This window comes from Macaca mulatta, chromosome 7 (assembly GCF_049350105.2).
Source record: "Macaca mulatta isolate MMU2019108-1 chromosome 7, T2T-MMU8v2.0, whole genome shotgun sequence".
In the NCBI taxonomy this organism is placed as follows: Eukaryota; Metazoa; Chordata; class Mammalia; order Primates; family Cercopithecidae; genus Macaca; species Macaca mulatta.
This window is the reverse complement of record NC_133412.1, coordinates 4884800-4902861: the sequence shown is the minus strand read 5'-3', so window position 1 is coordinate 4902861 and position 18062 is coordinate 4884800. Positions and strand designations below refer to the sequence as shown.

Sequence of the window (18062 nt, the reverse complement as noted above, 5' to 3'; positions counted from 1 at the left end):
CCTACTGTTCTTCCTTTACAGGAATGAATACTGTGCATGCATCAGTGACGACTTCCATACATGCATTCCTTGTATGGAAAGCTGAACAAAATGAGTGGGAACTCTATACTATCATCTTAGCTGAACTGAGGTCCACCGGGGCTAGAGAGGGACAACTCTCATTTTTTTTTTATTCCTGATGCATGAAGTGTTTGTCCAGGCTTAGGAAGGGATTCTGTTTGGGCAAAGGAGAGTCACAGGGGAGTTGAGGCTATGTGTACTGGACTTCCGTCTACGAGGCTGGGGTAGCACACATGCAGTCTGTGGGACTAGGCAAATGTGCAGGTTGCTCAGGGAGAGTTAACCTATAGCCTGCCTCTGGGTGGCCAGGATTGTCCTTCACTCCTGGCTCTGGGTTCCCACAACCCCTGGAGAAAGACAAGTGATTATCTTTGGGAAGACAGAACAAGGACATACTTTTGCCTTTTTTTTTTTTTTTTTTTCATTCTTGGTTTGAGAACAGTGGAGTTCCAGTCATTTGGCATAGCTTTCAGGCAAGTGTGCCCATGTTGTGTCCCATTCATTGTGAGTACATGCATATGGCAGGAACACAGAGGTTCCTACTGCAAGCTGGGCCTGATAGGCAAGGAGTCTCTAGCTTAACCCCAGCTCAGTGTCGGTCAATGACTTCCTCATTAAAATTGCATGGCCCCGTAGCTTTAGTGAGTGACATTATAGGTGTCGACGTAAGGATGTTGAGAGGGAAGCTCAGTGTCACTGCTCTTTAGTGTGCTGATGCACTACAGGGGCACCTGAGCCCTTGTCCGTGCATTTCTGTGTCCAAAATCAGGTAAAATCAGAGTTGGGTATCAACCAGATATACTGCAGGGGACCAGAAGACATGGCCTTTGTGTACTGTACATCTGTCAGATTTTCTCAAGCACACCCATGTTTTCTCTTCACCTCCCAGGTGGCCATGATGAATTGGCCAGGCCCATGTTGGTGAGGGACAATCATCATCTCGTGCTATTCTCAGAGATGCCAGGAAGCTCCTGGACACACATGGTGTAGGCTTCTTTGGAGGCTGTTGGATCCCTCCTGAATGTAAGCAGTTCCTTCCCACTGCACCCTGATTTTCCTCATTTGCAGAAACAAAGATTGTGCATGGATCGATGATGACTTCCATATATACATTCCTTGGAAAGCTGAACAAAATGAGTGAAAACTCTATACCGTCATCCTCGTCGAACTGAGGTCCAGCACATTACTCTAACGGGTTAGACGGAGAGGGCCGACATTCATTCACTGACATGGGTTCCACCAAGGGTCCCATCCAGGCTTAGGATGGGGTTTCTTTGGGTGAATGGTGGACACAGGGGAGTAGGAGCTCCCATGCACAAGACATTCATTGTTTGAAGGACTTCTGTGTCCTAGGGCGGATAACTCACGCACTATATGGAGGACTAGGTGAATGGCAGATTGCATGGGAAGAGTTAACTGGTAGCCTGCCTATAATAGGGTGGCCAAGTTTGTCCTTGAGTTCAAGCTGTGGGTACCAAAGTCCCTCAGAGGAAGACAGATCCTTCTGGTTGCGGGGAGAGCAAAAGGCTACACCTTTGCCATTTGTTGGCTCATTTTGTCTTTGGCTGAGGATGTTGGAGTTGTGTTTACCTGGCATAGCCTCTGTGCCTCTGTGCCCATTTTGTATCCTGTGCATTGTGAGGATGTGTATTTGGCATGAACAGGTAGGCTTCCTCTCCAAACTGGGGCTGATAGACAGTGAGGCTCTGGGTTATCCCAAACCAGATAGAGGTCAATGACTTTCTCTTTAGGGGTGCGGGGCCTTGATGATTTTGTGACTGGCATTGCCGGTGTTGAAGCAAGGATGTTGAGAAGGATGCTCAACATTAGTGCTCTTCAGCAGGATGATGCACTCCAAGGGCCGCCATCCCCAAGACGAGCATACTTGTGTCCATACATTTCTGGGTTCACGTGAGAACAAGGGAAGCCAGAGACAGGCGTATTCCAGATAAACCACAGGGGGGCAGATAGCATGGCCCTCGTGACCTGTGCACCTGTCTGCCTTTCTGAAGCATGCTTCTGGGTCCTGTGCACTTCGCAGGTGATGGTGTAAAAGGCAAACCTGTGTCATGAGGGATGATCATCGTCTTGTGTGGTCCTTGGAGATGGCAGGAAGCCCTGGACAATACACAGTGTTCGCTCCTTCAGAGGCTGTTGGAATCCTCCTGGATGTAAGTGATTCTACTCCAAAGCACCCTGAGTTTCCTCATTTGCAGGGATGGAGATTGTGTGTGGATCGATGATGACTTCCATATATACATTCCTTGGAAAGCTGAACAAAATGAGTGAAAACTCTATACCGTCATCCTCGTCGAACTGAGGTCCAGCACACTGCTCCATCAGGGGCTCAAAAGAGAGAGGAACAATGTCCATTTGTTGACACAGGCTGCACCAAGGCTTCGGATGGGGTCTTTTTCTGGCAAAGGAGAGTAGCTGGGAATTTTGGACATTTGTAACTAAGAGACAGCTTGGTTGCAGGCAGTCAGGTGTGTCCGCGATTTGTACCCTTGGGTCCCTTGACCTTCAGAGGAAGACTATTGCTTCCACGATGGGGGACAGCACAAGGTCATTCCTGGGCACCTCTTGCACTCACTTTCATCCTTGGCCAGGGACATAGGACTTCCCATGGTGTTTGGATAACATCAGGGGCAGGCAGTCGTCAGGAGGATGGCGATGCTGATTTGCTTTCTGCAGAGGAGCCCAGAGAGCGTATCCATGTTGAACTTGTATGTCCCTAGGAGGAAACCCAAACTGCATGGCCCCTGAAGGGTCCTGGTACTTAGAAGGGGAGAGAGCTGCACATGCATTTACCACAGTCTTCTGTCTGGGTCGTGGAGAGATGACTGTGAGCCTCTTTTGGGTGTTGTAGGGTGCATATGGTTTATTTATGATGACCTTGGGATGCTGGGATGGCAGTGTAATTGCGAATCCACATGTTCCCTCAACTCCACAGACTGACTTGGTTTGTCAGGTTTGTGTTCAGGCCCTCTGTTGCTTGTCTCCGTTAAGAATTTGAGATGGGGCTGGGCGTGGTGGCTAATGCCTGTAATCCTAGCACTTTGGGAGGCCAAGGCGGGTGGATCACCTGAGGTCAGGAGTTCAAGACCAGCCTGGCTAACATGGCGAAACCCCATTTCTATTAAAAAAAAAAAAAAAAAATTAGCTGGGCGTGGTGACGGGCGCCTATAATCCCAGCTACTCGGGAGGCTGAGGCAGGAGAATTGCTTGAACCCAGGGGGCAGAGGTTGCAATGAGCCAAGACCAGGCCACTTCACTCCAGCCTGGGCAAAAAAGCGAAACTCCATCTCAAAAAAAAAAAAAAAAAAAAAAAAAAAAAAAAAAAATTGAGGTGATATCAGCCCAGGTCAACATGTTGTGCATACTGCTGGCAAAGGTTGTTTGCTCCCTGTTTCCCTGTGTTGATTTGGGGATGGTTTTCTCAGGAAAGGCTGATGTCGTTTTTCTCTGAGTTGCTCACACAATTCCATGTGGCTCAGGTGCCTGGTGATACGTGTGTGAGCTCCCGTATCATGGTGACTTCTACTTAGTAAAGCAATCCAGCAAGGTCGCTGTGTTTAAATACCTCAGTGCCTCATGATGTTAGACTATTTTTAAATTCTTTCTAATTCTTCACAACAGACTTGTTTGTGAAATAATCATCCTGTGGTAGGACAGGGCTAGTGTTCACAGACCAGTGATGGATAGGTTTTGGACTCCACGGTCATGTTTGCATGCAAGTGCCTTAAGATGTATGCTGTTCTCAGCCGCAGCACCTTAGAAGCCCTGTGGGATTCAGTGTGTCTGGTGCTTTTCTGGGCCCCTGGGCTGCACCTGTGGGAAAGACCCCGAAGTGGAGGTTGATTTGTGATTGAACATGTTTCTTGAATGTGAAGTGTGTTGACAGATCCTTGCAGTAAAAATGCTTCAAGGCTGAAGGAAAATTGCCCTCTGCACAGGAAGAGTTTTTGTTCCCTAAAACTCTCCGCATTCAGATATCTCTGTGGTCTGTGGCTTCTCTGATAGCCAAGGGAAGGGCTTTTGAGTCGGGGCATCAAATGAGTGGTGTTCAGAGTTCTTCACACTTAGTACTCTGTAACTTGATGGTGCCCTCAAAAGGTATGTGTGACTCAGACCTTCCTGCCTGGTGCTCCTGTGCACACATCCTCAAATGGGTGTCCCGTGGGAAGTAGCGATAGGATATCCCACAGGGGGTTGAATGGCATGCCTGTCTTTCTCAAGCACACCCGTGTTGCCTCTGTACTTCCTAGGTGGTGTGGGCATGGAAGGAAGGCCAGTGGAGACAATGGATGATCTTGCTCTTAGAAGATCACTGGAGGTGGCAGGGAGTCCTAGGACACGTGCGGCGTGGGCCTCTTCAGGTGCTGGTAAGTATCTGTTCCCCACAACCCCCTAATATTACTCCTTTGTGGACATGAAGACTGTGCATGGATCGATGATGACTTTCATACATGCATTCCTTGGAAAGCTGAACAAAATGAGTGAAAACTCTATACCGTCATCCTCGTCGAACTGAGGTCCAGCACATTGCTCTTACAGGGGCTGGAGTGAGCGCCAAGTTTCATTTGTTGCTGCAGGTTGCACCAAGGGGGTTGTTCAGTTGTAGAAGGCGCTCCCTTTCTGCAAGGGGTAGTCACAGGGTTGTGGGATCTCTCATAAACAGGAAATTGTTTGAGGGACTTCTCTCTGCAAGGTAACACACACGCTGTCTGCGGGACTATGTGAACGTGGAGGTAGCATGGGAAGACTTAGCCTGTAGGCGGCCTCTGGTGGCCGTATTTGTCCTTGAGTCTTAGCTCTGGGTTCCATCATTCCCTTGAGGAAACACAGGTGTTTGTGCTTGGGAAGAGAGCACAACGCCACACCGTTGCTGTTTTTTCCACTCATTTTCATCATTGTTCAAGGACATTGCAGTTCTGGTTATATCTGTAAACAGGGAAGCCAAAGACAGGCAGATACCAGATATACCATAGGGGGCCGGATGACACGGCCCTCATGACCTCTGAATGTGTCTGCTTTTCTGAAGCACACTTGTGTTTCCTCTGCACCTCCCAGGTGCTGTTGGCATGAAAGGAAAGGAGGTATCTTCGAGGGACAATCTTCGCCTTGTGCGATCCTCGGAGATGCCACGAGGACTCTGGACACATGTGGTGCGGGCTCCTTTGGAGGCTGTTGAATCCCTTCTGAATGTAAGTGTCCACTTTCTAAAGTCCTGATTTTCCTCATTTTCGGGCATGAATAATGTGCATGGATCGATGATGACTTCCATATATACATTCCTTGGAAAGCTGAACAAAATGAGTGAAAACTCTATACCGTCATCCTCGTCGAACTGAGGTCCAGCACACTGCTCATCAGGGGCTAGAGAGAGGGACAACATCCATTTGTTGACACGGGCTGCATCAATGCTTGGGATGGGGTTGTCTTTGGGCGAAGTGGAGTAGCTGGGCATTTTGGACTTCTGTGGCTGAGAGACAGCTTGGTTGAAGCATTTCCCTCTGTGCGGCTGTGTGTGTCATCGATTCATACCCCTTGGCTCCTGCCCTCCCCCGAGGAAGACAGTGGCTTCTGCATGGGGACATAGCACAGTGTTGTTCCCAGGCACTTCTTCGGCTCACTCTTATCCTAAGTCGGAGACATGGGAGTTCCCATGGTGTTTGGGTATCATCAAGGGCAGGCAGTCGTGAGGAGGGTGGCAATACTGATTTGCTTTCTGCAGAGGAGCCCAGATAGAGTATCCACATTGAACCTGTATGTCCATAGGAGGAAACCCAAATCTCATGGCCCCAGAAGCATGCTGGCAGTGGAAGGGGAGAGAGCTGTGCATGTGTGTACTGCACAGCCTTCTGTCTGGGTCACAGAGTGATGACTGTGAGTCTCTTTCGGGCATTGTAGGGTGCCCATGGTCCATTTCATGATGACCTCAGGGTGCTGGGATGGGAACGTCATTGTGGGTCCACGTGCTCCTGCATCTCTGCAGACTGACTTGTGGAAGGTCTGTGTTCAGGAACCTCTGTGGGAGGCTTTTCCTTGGTGCATTTGAGGTGCCTGATGATGAGCGTGTAGGTTTCCGTATCCTGGTGACTTGTACTCAGAAGTGTGACCCAGCAAGGTCTCTGTGCTTAAATACCTTAGTGGCTCGTGATGTTATTTTCAAATTCCTCCTAGTTGTGTGTGACAATTCACACAAGTCTTTGTGAAATTGTCTTTGAATTATATGACAGGGCTAGTGTCCGTAGGCCAGTGATGGATAGGTTTTGGACTCCATAGCCATGTTCACAGCCAAGTGCCTTAAGATATTTGGTGTTCTCAGTCTTAGTGCCTTGGAAGCCCTGTAGGATTCAGTGTGTCTCATGCTCTTCTGGGTCCCCGAGCTGTACCCTTGAGGAAAACTATGAGGTAGAGGTTGATTTGTGATTGAGCATGTTTCTCAGTGGGAAGAGTGTCAAAGGAGCCTGGGGTGAAAGTGTTTCAAGGCCAAAGGAAAATTGCCCTTTGCTCAAGAAGAGGCTTTCCTTGAAACTGTCCTCATTGAAATAGCCTCATGGATTTCATCTTCTCTGATGGCCAAGAGCAGGACTTTTGATTCAGAGGTGGCAAATGAGTGGTGTTGAGAGAGTTTGTTATGCTTGGTGCTCTGTAGCTGGATGGAGCCCTCAAAATTTCTGTGTGCCTGATAGCTTCATGCCTGGTTACACCCATGCACATGTCCCAACAAGAGGGGCTGCCCGTGGGAGATACATACAATATACATCACAGTGGGATGAATGGCATGGCCCTTGCAACGTATGTACCTGCCTGCTGTTCTCAAGCACACCTGTTTTTCCTCTGAACTTTCCAGGTGTTGCGGGCATAGAAGGAAGGCCATGAAGGACAATTTTGGTCTTGGGAGATCCCTGGAATTGATAGGGAGCCCCTTGATATGTGTGGCATGGGCTCCTTCAGGTGCTAGCGGATTCCTTAGGATGGTAAGTGTCCATTTCTCAAAAGCTCCAGATACTCCTCCTCCGCAGGGACAAAGACTGTGCATGGATCGATGATGACTTCCATATATACATTCCTTGGAAAGCTGAACAAAATGAGTGAAAACTCTATACCGTCATCCTCGTCGAACTGAGGTCCAGCACGTTGCTGTTACAGGGGCTAGAGAGAGAGGGACAAATTTCATTTGATGATGCCCATTGCACCAAGGGAGTCCATCCAGGGTTAGGATGGGGTCTCATTTGGGTAACAGAGATTGGCAGGGGAGTGGAGGCTAGGTACACAGGACATTCCTTGTCTGAAGGACTCTGTGAGGCCAGGGTACCACACATGCTGTCTGCAGGAGTAGGTGAATGTGCAGGTTGCCCAGGAAGAGTTAGCTTGCAGCCTGCCTCTGCATGGCAGTTTGTCCTTGGGTCCTGGCTCTGGGTTTCCATGGTCCTTGGAGGAAGACAGGTGATTGCACTTGAGAAAAGAGAGCATAGTGCCAGACTTTTATTGTTTTTCTGCTCATTTCATCCTTCACCGAGGACAGTGAAGTTGTGGTCAGCAGGCGTAGCGTTCAGGCCGGTGTGCCCATGTTGTATCCCATGTGTTGTGAGCACATGCATGTGGCGTGAACACATAGGCTCCCACTCCAAGCTGAGTCCGATAGGCAGTGAGGCTCTGGCTTATCCTGATCCCGGTGTAGGTCAAAGCCTTCCCATTAGGATTGCATGGCCCCGAGGCTATTGTGAGGTGCATTGCAGGTGTGAAAGCAATGGTGTTGAGAGGGATGCTCAACATTAGTGCTCTTTAGCAGGATGATGCTATAAGGGCACCCTGGACCCAGACATGCATCCCCATGTACTTGCATTTCTGTGTCCGTAAAGAGTTGAAGCCAGAGACAGGCAGATTCCAGATGTATCGCAGGGGGCTGAATGACATGGCCCTTGTCACCTGTGTACCTGTCTGCCTTTCTGAAGCATGCTCGTGTTTCCTCTACACGTCCCAGGTAGCACTGGCATGGAAGGCAGGCCCGTGTTGGCGAGGGACAATTGTTATCTCATGTGAGCCGCGGAGATACCAGGAAGCCCCTGGACACAATGGCAAAGACTCCCTCGGAAGTTGTTGGATCCTTTCTGAATGTAAGCAGTTCTTTCCCAGAGCACTCTGATTTTTCTCATTTGCAAGGACAAACACTGTGCGTGGATCGATGATGACTTCCATATATACATTCCTTGGAAAGCTGAACAAAATGAGTGAAAACTCTATACCGTCATCCTCGTCGAACTGAGGTCCAGCACATTACTCCAATAGGGGCTAGACAGAGAGAGCCAACATTCGTTTGTTGATATGGGTTGCACCAATGGGTCCATCCAGGCTTAGGATGGGGTCCCTTTGGGCAGTTGGAAGTCACAGGGAAGTAGGTGCTCCCATGCACAGGAAATTGCTTGTCTGAAGGTCTTCTTTCTCCCTGGGCGGGATAACTAACGTACTGTCTGAAGGACTAGGTGAATGGCAGGTGGCATGGGAAGAGTTTGTGTGTAGCCTGCCTCTGGTGGCCAAGTTTGTTCTTGAGTCCAAGCTCTAGATTCCCAGAGGAAGACAGATCCTCTGGTTGTGGGGAGAGCACAAGGCTACACCATTCTCATTTGTTAGCTCATTTTGTCCTTGGCGGTGGACGTTGTATTTCCAGGCACTCAGCATAGCCTCTTAGCCGCATGCCCATGTCATATCCCGTATGTTATGAGGATTTGTGTGTTGCCTGATCAGGCAGTCTTCTGCTCCAAGCTGGGGCTGTCAGGCAAGGAGTCTCTGGGTTATTCCAAACCTGATTTAGGTCAGTGTCTTCCTCTTTCGGGGTTTGTGGTCCCAAGGCTTTTGTGAGTGCCATTGCAGGTGTTGAAGCAATGATGTTGAGAGGTATGCTCAACGTCAGTGCTCTGTAGCGGGATGGTGCACCCCGAGGGCCTCCAGCCCCGAGATGAGCATCCCCGTGTCCATGCATTTCTGCGTCCGTGAACAGGGGAGGCCAGAGACAGGCAAATAGCAGATGTATCACAGGGCACTGGATAACATGGTCCTGTGACCTGTGCACCTGTCTGCCTTTCTGAAGCACGCCTGTGTTTCCTCTGCACTTCGCAGGTGGTGTTGGCATAAAAGGCGGGCTTGTATCATGAGGAATGATTGTCATCTCGTATGATCCTTGGAGATGGCAGGAAGCCCCTGGACACACATGGTGTGGACTCCTTCAGAGGCTGTTGAAACCTTCCTTAATGTGAGTGATTCCATCCCAAAGCACTCTGAGTTTCTTCATTTGCAGGGATGACACCTGTGCTTGGATCGATGATGACTTCCATATATACATTCCTTGGAAAGCTGAACAAAATGAGTGAAAACTCTATACCGTCATCCTCGTCGAACTGAGGTCCAGCACATTACTCCAGCAGGGACTAGACAGAGAGGGCCAACATCCGTTTGTTGACATGGGTTATACCAAGGGGTCTGTTCAGGCTTAGGATGGGGTCTTTTATGGGTGAATGGGGTCACAGGAGTGGTGGCTCTCACGCAGAGGAAATTTCTTGTTTGAAGGACTTCGTCAGTGAGGGTGGGTAACACATGCATTGTCTGTAGGACTAAGTGAATGTCCATGTGGCCTAGCAAGAGTTAGCTGGCAGCCTACTCTGGTTGCCAGTTTGGTCTTGAGTCCTTGCTCTGGGTTCTCAGGTCCCCTGGAAGAAACACATCTGTCTAGTTGGGAGGAGGTACAAGGCCACATCTTTGTCATTTGTTGGCTAACTTTGTCCTTGGTTGAGGACATTAGAGTTTTGGTCACCGGGCATAGCCTATGTGCCTGTGTGCCTGTGTTATATCCCATGTGATTTGGGGACATGTATTTCGCACGAACAGGTGAGCTCCTGCTCCAAGCTGGTTATGATACCCAAGGGCCCTCTGGCTTCTCCTAAACCCGATAGAGGTTAAAGCCTTCCTCCTTAGGGGTTCATGGTCCCAAAGCTTTTGTGAGTGGCATGGCTGGTATTGAAGCAGTGATGTTGAGAGGTATGGTCAATGTCAGTGCTCTTTAGCAGCATGGTGCACTGCAGGGGCCTCCAGCCCCGAGATGAGCATCCCCACATCCGTGCATTTTGCGTCCATGAACAAGGGAGGCCACATAAAGGCAGATAGCAGATGTACCCCAGGACACTGGATAACATGGCCCTGTGACCTGTGCACCTGTCTGCCTTTCTGAAGCACGCCCGTGTTTCCTCTGCACTTTGCAGGTGGTGTTGGCGTCAAGGCAGGCTCGTATCTTGAGGAATGATTGTCACATCGTATGATCCTTGGAGATGGCAGGAAGCCCCTGGACACACATGGTGTGGACTCCTTCAGAGGCTGTTGAAACCTTCCTTAATGTAAGTGATTCCATCCCAAAGCACTCTGAGTTTCTTCATTTGCAGGGATGAAACCTGTGCTTGGATCGATGATGACTTCCATATATACATTCCTTGGAAAGCTGAACAAAATGAGTGAAAACTCTATACCATCATCCTCGTCGAACTGAGGTCCAGCACATTACTCCAGCAGGGACTAGACAGACAGGGCCAACATCCGTTTGTTGACATGGGTTATACCAAGGGGTCTGTTCAGGCTTAGGATGGGGTCTTTTATGGGTGAATGGGGTCACAGGAGTGGTGGCTCTCACGCAGAGGAAATTTCTTGTTTGAAGGACTTCGTCAGTGAGGGTGGGTAACACATGCATTGTCTGTAGGACTAAGTGAATGTCCATGTGGCCTAGCAAGAGTTAGCTGGCAGCCTACTCTGGTTGCCAGTTTGGTCTTGAGTCCTTGCTCTGGGTTCTCAGGTCCCCTGGAAGAAACACATCTGTTTAGTTGGGAGGAGGTACAAGGCCACATCTTTGTCATTTGTTGGCTAACTTTGTCCTTGGTTGAGGACATTAGAGTTTTGGTCACCGGGCATAGCCTATGTGCCTGTGTGCCTGTGTTATATCCCATGTGATTTGGGGACATGTATTTCGCATGAACAGGTGAGCTCCTGCTCCAAGCTGGTTCTGATACCCAAGGGCCCTCTGGCTTCTCCTAAACCCGATATGGTTAATGCCTTCCTCCTTAGGGGTTCATGGTCCCAAAGCTTTTGTGAGTGGCATGGCAGGCATTGAAGCAGTGATGTTGAGCGGTATGGTCAATGTCAGTGCTCTTTAGCAGCATGGTGCACTGCAGGGGCCTCCAGCCGCGAGATGAGCATCCCCACATCCGTGCATTTTGTGTCCATAAACAAGTGAGGCCAGAGAAAGGCAGATGGCAGATAGCAGATGTACCCCAGGACACTGGATAACATGGCCCTGTGACCTGTGCACCTGTCTGCCTTTCTGAAGCACGCCCGTGTTTCCTCTGCACTTTGCAGGTGGTGTTGGCGTCAAGGCAGGCTCGTATCTTGAGGAATGATTGTCACATCGTATGATCCTTGGAGATGGCAGGAAGCCTCTGGACACACATGGTGTGGACTCCTTCAGAGGCTGTTGAAACCTTCCTTAATGTAAGTGATTCCATCCCAAAGCACTCTGAGTTTCTTCATTTGCAGGAATTAAATCTGTGCTTGGATCGATGATGACTTCCATATATACATTCCTTGGAAAGCTGAACAAAATGAGTGAAAACTCTATACCGTCATCCTCGTCGAACTGAGGTCCAGCACATTACTCCAGCAGGAACTAGACAGACAGGGCCAACATCCGTTTGTTGACATGGGTTATACCAAGGGTTCTGTTTGGCCTTAGGATGGGGTCTTTTATGGTTGAATGGGGTCACAGGAGAGTGGTGGCTCCCAGGCATAGGAAATTTCTTGTTTGAAGGACTTTGTCAGTGAGCGTGGGTAACACATGCATTGTCTGCAAGACTGGGTGAACGTCCATGTGGCCTAGCAAGAGTTAGCTGGTAACCCGCCTCTGATTGCCAGTTTGTTCTTGAGTCCTTGTTCTGGGTTCTCAGGTCCCCTGAAGAAACAGATCTGTCTAGTTGGGAGGAGGGTACAAGGCCACAACTTTGTCATTTGTTGGCTAACTTTGTCCTTGGTTGAGGACATTAGAGTTTTGGTCACTGGGCATAGGCTGTGTGCCTGTGTTATATCTCATGTGATTTGGGGACATGTATTTCGCATGAACAGGTGAGCTCCTGCTCCAAGCTGGTTCTGATCCCCGAGGAGCCTCTGGCTTCTCCTATACCCGATAGAGGTTAAAGCCTTCCTCCTTAGGGGTTCATGGTCCCAAAGCTTTTGTGAGTGGCATGACAGGCATTGAGGCAGTGATGTTGAGAGGTATGTACAATGTCAGTGCTCTTTAGCAGCATGGTGCACTGCAGGGGCCTCCAGCCCCGAGATGAGCATCCCCACATCCGTGCATTTTGCGTCCATGAACAAGGGAGGCCACATAAAGGCAGATAGCAGATGTACCCCAGGACACTGGATAACATGGCCCTGTGACCTGTGCACCTGTCTGCCTTTCTGAAGCACGCCTGTGTTTCCTCTGCACTTCGCAGGTGGTGTTGGCGTCAAGGCAGGCTTGTATCATGAGGAATAATTGTCATCTCGTATGATCCTTGGAGATGGCAGGAAGCCCCTGGACACACATGGTGTGGACTCCTTCAGAGGCTGTTGAAGCCTTCCTTAATGTAAGTAATTCCATCCCAAAGCACTCTGAGTTTCTTCATTTGCAGGGATGAAATCTGTGCGTGGATCGATGATGACTTCCATATATACATTCCTTGGAAAGCTGAACAAAATGAGTGAAAACTCTATACCGTCATCCTCGTCGAACTGAGGTCCAGCACGTTGCTGTTACAGGGGCTAGAGAGAGAGGGACAAATTTCATTTGATGATGCCCATTGCACCAAGGGAGTCCATCCAGGGTTAGGATGGGGTCTCATTTGGGTAACAGAGATTGGCAGGGGAGTGGAGGCTAGGTACACAGGACATTCCTTGTCTGAAGGACTCTGTGAGGCCAGGGTACCACACATGCTGTCTGCAGGAGTAGGTGAATGTGCAGGTTGCCCAGGAAGAGTTAGCTTGCAGCCTGCCTCTGCATGGCAGTTTGTCCTTGGGTCCTGGCTCTGGGTTTCCATGGTCCTTGGAGGAAGACAGGTGATTGCACTTGAGAAAAGAGAGCATAGTGCCAGACTTTTATTGTTTTTCTGCTCATTTCATCCTTCACCGAGGACAGTGAAGTTGTGGTCAGCAGGCGTAGCATTCAGGCCGGTGTGCCCATGTTGTATCCCATGTGTTGTGAGCACATGCATGTGGCATGAACACGTAGGCTCCCACTCCAAGCTGAGTCCGATAGGCAGTGAGGCTCTGGCTTATCCTGATCCCGGTGTAGGTCAAAGCCTTCCCATTAGGATTGCATGGCCCCGAGGCTATTGTGAGGTGCATTGCAGGTGTGAAAGCAATGGTGTTGAGAGGGATGCTCAACATTAGTGCTCTTTAGCAGGATGATGCTATAAGGGCACCCTGGACCCAGACATGCATCCCCATGTACTTGCATTTCTGTGTCCGTAAAGAGTTGAAGCCAGAGACAGGCAGATTCCAGATGTATCGCAGGGGGCTGAATGACATGGCCCTTGTCACCTGTGTACCTGTCTGCCTTTCTGAAGCATGCTCGTGTTTCCTCTACACGTCCCAGGTAGCACTGGCATGGAAGGCAGGCCCGTGTTGGCGAGGGACAATTGTTATCTCATGTGAGCCGCGGAGATACCAGGAAGCCCCTGGACACAATGGCAAAGACTCCCTCGGAAGTTGTTGGATCCCTTCTGAATGTAAGCAGTTCTTTCCCAGCGCACTCTGATTTTCCTCATTTACAGGGACAAACACTGTGCGTGGATCGATGATGACTTCCATATATACATTCCTTGGAAAGCTGAACAAAATGAGTGAAAACTCTATACCGTCATCCTCGTCGAACTGAGGTCCAGCACGTTACTCCAATAGGGGCTAGACAGAAAGGGCCAACATTCGTTTGTTGATATGGGTTGCACCAATGGGTCCATCCAGGCTTAGGATGGGGTCCCCTTGGGCAGTGCTCCCATGCACAGGAAATTGCTTGTCTGAAGGACTTCTTTCTCCCTGGGCGGGATAACTAACGTACTGTCTGAAGGACTAGGTGAATGGCAGGTGGCATGGGAAGAGTTTGTGTGTAGCCTGCCTCTGGTGGCCAAGTTTGTTCTTGAGTCCAAGCTCTAGATTCCCAGAGGAAGACAGATCCTCTGGTTGTGGGGAGAGCACAAGGCTACACCATTCTCATTTGTTAGCTCATTTTGTCCTTGGCGGCGGACGTTGTATTTCCAGGCACTCAGCATAGCCTCTTAGCCGCATGCCCATGTCATATCCCGTATGTTATGAGGATTTGTGTGTTGCCTGATCAGGCAGTCTTCTGCTCCAAGCTGGGGCTGTCAGGCAAGGAGTCTCTGGGTTATTCCAAACCTGATTTAGGTCAGTGTCTTCCTCTTTCGGGGTTTGTGGTCCCAAGGCTTTTGTGAGTGCCATTGCAGGTGTTGAAGCAATGATGTTGAGAGGTATGCTCAACGTCAGTGCTCTGTAGCGGGATGGTGCACCCCGAGGGCCTCCAGCCCCGAGATGAGCATCCCCGTGTCCATGCATTTCTGCGTCCGTGAACAGGGGAGGCCAGAGACAGGCAAATAGCAGATGTATCACAGGGCACTGGATAACATGGTCCTGTGACCTGTGCACCTGTCTGCCTTTCTGAAGCACGCCTGTGTTTCCTCTGCACTTCGCAGGTGGCGTTGGCATAAAAGGCGAGCTTGTATCATGAGGAATGATTGTCATCTCGTATGATCCTTGGAGATGGCAGGAAGCCCCTGGACACACATGGTGTGGACTCCTTCAGAGGCTGTTGAAACCTTCCTTAATGTGAGTGATTCCGTCCCAAAGCACTCTGAGTTTCTTCATTTGCAGGGATGACACCTGTGCTTGGATCGATGATGACTTCCATATATACATTCCTTGGAAAGCTGAACAAAATGAGTGAAAACTCTATACCGTCATCCTCGTCGAACTGAGGTCCAGCACATTACTCCAGCAGGGACTAGACAGAGAGGGCCAACATCCGTTTGTTGACATGGGTTATACCAAGGGGTCTGTTCAGGCTTACGATGGGGTCTTTTATGGGTGAATGGGGTCACAGGAGTGGTGGCTCTCACGCAGAGGAAATTTCTTGTTTGAAGGACTTCGTCAGTGAGGGTGGGTAACACATGCATTGTCTGTAGGACTAAGTGAATGTCCATGTGGCCTAGCAAGAGTTAGCTGGCAGCCTACTCTGGTTGCCAGTTTGGTCTTGAGTCCTTGCTCTGGGTTCTCAGGTCCCCTGGAAGAAACACATCTGTTTAGTTGGGAGGAGGTACAAGGCCACATCTTTGTCATTTGTTGGCTAACTTTGTCCTTGGTTGAGGACATTAGAGTTTTGGTCACCGGGCATAGCCTATGTGCCTGTGTGCCTGTGTTATATCCCATGTGATTTGGGGACATGTATTTCGCATGAACAGGTGAGCTCCTGCTCCAAGCTGGTTCTGATACCCAAGGGCCCTCTGGCTTCTCCTAAACCCGATATGGTTAATGCCTTCCTCCTTAGGGGTTCATGGTCCCAAAGCTTTTGTGAGTGGCATGGCAGGCATTGAAGCAGTGATGTTGAGCGGTATGGTCAATGTCAGTGCTCTTTAGCAGCATGGTGTACTGCAGGGGCCTCCAGCCCCGAGATGAGCATCCCCACATCCGTGCATTTTGTGTCCATAAACAAGTGAGGCCAGAGAAAGGCAGATGGCAGATAGCAGATGTACCCCAGGACACTGGATAACATGGCCCTGTGACCTGTGCACCTGTCTGCCTTTCTGAAGCACGCCCGTGTTTCCTCTGCACTTTGCAGGTGGTGTTGGCGTCAAGGCAGGCTCGTATCTTGAGGAATGATTGTCACATCGTATGATCCTTGGAGATGGCAGGAAGCCCCTGGACACACATGGTGTGGACTCCTTCAGAGGCTGTTGAAACCTTCCTTAATGTAAGTGATTCCATCCCAAAGCACTCTGAGTTTCTTCATTTGCAGGAATTAAATCTGTGCTTGGATCGATGATGACTTCCATATATACATTCCTTGGAAAGCTGAACAAAATGAGTGAAAACTCTATACCGTCATCCTCGTCGAACTGAGGTCCAGCACATTACTCCAGCAGGGACTAGACAGACAGGGCCAACATCCGTTTGTTGACATGGGTTATACCAAGGGGTCTGTTCAGGCTTACGATGGGGTCTTTTATGGGTGAATGGGGTCACAGGAGTGGTGGCTCTCACGCAGAGGAAATTTCTTGTTTGAAGGACTTCGTCAGTGAGGGTGGGTAACACATGCATTGTCTGTAGGACTAAGTGAATGTCCATGTGGCCTAGCAAGAGTTAGCTGGCAGCCTACTCTGGTTGCCAGTTTGGTCTTGAGTCCTTGCTCTGGGTTCTCAGGTCCCCTGGAAGAAACACATCTGTCTAGTTGGGAGGAGGTACAAGGCCACATCTTTGTCATTTGTTGGCTAACTTTGTCCTTGGTTGAGGACATTAGAGTTTTGGTCACCGGGCATAGCCTATGTGCCTGTGTGCCTGTGTTATATCCCATGTGATTTGGGGACATGTATTTCGCACGAACAGGTGAGCTCCTGCTCCAAGCTGGTTCTGATACCCAAGGGGCCTCTGACTTCTCCTAAACCCGATATGGTTAATGCCTTCCTCCTTAGGGGTTCATGGTCCCAAAGCTTTTGTGAGTGGCATGGCAGGCATTGAAGCAGTGATGTTGAGAGGTATGGTCAATGTCAGTGCTCTTTAGCAGCATGGTGCACTGCAGGGGCCTCCAGCCCCGAGATGAGCATCCCCACATCCGTGCATTTTGCGTCCATGAACAAGGGAGGCCACATAAAGGCAGATAGCAGATGTACCCCAGGACACTGGATAACATGGCCCTGTGACCTGTGCACCTGTCTGCCTTTCTGAAGCACGCCCGTGTTTCCTCTGCACTTTGCAGGTGGTGTTGGCGTCAAGGCAGGCTTGTATCATGAGGAATAATTGTCACCTCGTATGATCCTTGGAGATGGCAAGAAGCCCCTGGACACACATGGTGTGGACTCCTTCAGAGGCTTTTGAAACCTTCCTTAATGTAAGTGATTCCATCCCAAAGCATTCCTGAGTTTCTTCATTTGTAGGGATGAAACCTGTGCTTGGATCGATGATGACTTCCATATATACATTCCTTGGAAAGCTGAACAAAATGAGTGAAAACTCTATACCGTCATCCTCGTCGAACTGAGGTCCAGCACATTACTCCAACAGGGACTAGACAGAGAGGGCCAAAAAACATCCATTTTTTGATAAGGGTTATACCAAGGGGTCTGTTTAGCCTTAACATGGGGTCTTTTATGGTTGAATGGGGTCACAGGAGAGTGGTGGCTCCCATGCACAGGAAATTTCTTGTTTGAAGGACTTTGTCAGTGAGGGTGGGTAACACATGTATTGTCTGTAGGACTAAGTGAATGTCCATGTGGCCTAGCAAGAGTTAGCTGGTAGCCCACCTCTGGTTGCCAATTTGTTCTTGAGTCCTTGTTCTGAGTTCTCAGGTCCCCTGAAAGAAGACAATCTGTCTGGTTGGGAGGAGAATACAAGGCCGCATCTTTGTCATTTGTTGGCTAACTTTGTCCTTGGTTGAGGACATTAGAGTTTTGGTCACCAGGCATAGCCTCTGTGCCCATGTTGTATCCTGTGTCTTTGGGGGACATGTACATTGCATGAACAAGTGAGCTCCCGCTCGTTGGTTCTGATACTCGAGGAGCCTCTGGCTTATCTTAAACCCAATATAGATATAGGTGAAAGCCTTTCTCGTTAAGGGTCGAGGGCCCCCTGCTTTGTGAGCATCATTGTAGGTATTGAAGCAACGATATTGAGAAGGATGCTAAATATGCTCTTTAGTGGGA

The 18062-nt window shown here is 49.5% G+C and overlaps 1 protein-coding gene and 15 non-coding genes across 65 annotated transcripts in view; all 16 read left to right on the top strand.

Moving 5' to 3' along the window:
- LOC106996620 (uncharacterized) overlaps positions 1 to 18062 on the top strand; it is an 86954-nt gene that overhangs the window by 35849 nt on the left and 33043 nt on the right. For 49 of the 50 annotated variants that reach the window (XM_077939004.1, XM_077939003.1, XM_077939002.1 and 46 more), the window contains 14 exons: positions 950 to 1083; positions 2102 to 2231; positions 4329 to 4445; positions 5134 to 5267; positions 6920 to 7046; positions 8054 to 8186; positions 9187 to 9319; positions 10323 to 10454; positions 11464 to 11595; positions 12594 to 12725; positions 13733 to 13865; positions 14844 to 14976; positions 15986 to 16117; positions 17120 to 17251. The gene's annotated coding sequence lies outside the window, so the exon portion shown is untranslated. The remainder of the gene's footprint in view (positions 1 to 949; positions 1084 to 2101; positions 2232 to 4328; positions 4446 to 5133; positions 5268 to 6919; positions 7047 to 8053; positions 8187 to 9186; positions 9320 to 10322; positions 10455 to 11463; positions 11596 to 12593; positions 12726 to 13732; positions 13866 to 14843; positions 14977 to 15985; positions 16118 to 17119; positions 17252 to 18062) is intronic. The other variant, XM_077939000.1, reaches the window with a different exon arrangement.
- On the top strand, positions 39 to 134 carry LOC114679939 (small nucleolar RNA SNORD116). Its single transcript, XR_003732029.1, has one exon. It is a non-coding gene; the product is annotated as a small nucleolar RNA SNORD116 (small nucleolar RNA).
- LOC114679920 (small nucleolar RNA SNORD116) lies at positions 1146 to 1237 on the top strand. The gene has a single exon (XR_003732010.1). It is a non-coding gene; the product is annotated as a small nucleolar RNA SNORD116 (small nucleolar RNA).
- LOC114679922 (small nucleolar RNA SNORD116) lies at positions 2294 to 2385 on the top strand. The gene has a single exon (XR_003732012.2). It is a non-coding gene; the product is annotated as a small nucleolar RNA SNORD116 (small nucleolar RNA).
- On the top strand, positions 4508 to 4599 carry LOC114679923 (small nucleolar RNA SNORD116). Its single transcript, XR_003732013.1, has one exon. It is a non-coding gene; the product is annotated as a small nucleolar RNA SNORD116 (small nucleolar RNA).
- Positions 5328 to 5419, top strand: LOC114679918 (small nucleolar RNA SNORD116). The gene has a single exon (XR_003732008.1). It is a non-coding gene; the product is annotated as a small nucleolar RNA SNORD116 (small nucleolar RNA).
- Positions 7109 to 7200, top strand: LOC114679917 (small nucleolar RNA SNORD116). Its single transcript, XR_003732007.1, has one exon. It is a non-coding gene; the product is annotated as a small nucleolar RNA SNORD116 (small nucleolar RNA).
- Positions 8249 to 8340, top strand: LOC114679916 (small nucleolar RNA SNORD116). The gene has a single exon (XR_003732006.1). It is a non-coding gene; the product is annotated as a small nucleolar RNA SNORD116 (small nucleolar RNA).
- Positions 9382 to 9473, top strand: LOC114679915 (small nucleolar RNA SNORD116). The gene has a single exon (XR_003732005.1). It is a non-coding gene; the product is annotated as a small nucleolar RNA SNORD116 (small nucleolar RNA).
- Positions 10517 to 10608, top strand: LOC144330527 (small nucleolar RNA SNORD116). Its single transcript, XR_013396788.1, has one exon. It is a non-coding gene; the product is annotated as a small nucleolar RNA SNORD116 (small nucleolar RNA).
- On the top strand, positions 11658 to 11749 carry LOC144330526 (small nucleolar RNA SNORD116). The gene has a single exon (XR_013396787.1). It is a non-coding gene; the product is annotated as a small nucleolar RNA SNORD116 (small nucleolar RNA).
- Positions 12788 to 12879, top strand: LOC144330525 (small nucleolar RNA SNORD116). Its single transcript, XR_013396786.1, has one exon. It is a non-coding gene; the product is annotated as a small nucleolar RNA SNORD116 (small nucleolar RNA).
- Positions 13928 to 14019, top strand: LOC114679914 (small nucleolar RNA SNORD116). The gene has a single exon (XR_003732004.1). It is a non-coding gene; the product is annotated as a small nucleolar RNA SNORD116 (small nucleolar RNA).
- Positions 15039 to 15130, top strand: LOC114679913 (small nucleolar RNA SNORD116). The gene has a single exon (XR_003732003.1). It is a non-coding gene; the product is annotated as a small nucleolar RNA SNORD116 (small nucleolar RNA).
- Positions 16180 to 16271, top strand: LOC114679912 (small nucleolar RNA SNORD116). Its single transcript, XR_003732002.1, has one exon. It is a non-coding gene; the product is annotated as a small nucleolar RNA SNORD116 (small nucleolar RNA).
- Positions 17315 to 17406, top strand: LOC114679910 (small nucleolar RNA SNORD116). Its single transcript, XR_003732000.1, has one exon. It is a non-coding gene; the product is annotated as a small nucleolar RNA SNORD116 (small nucleolar RNA).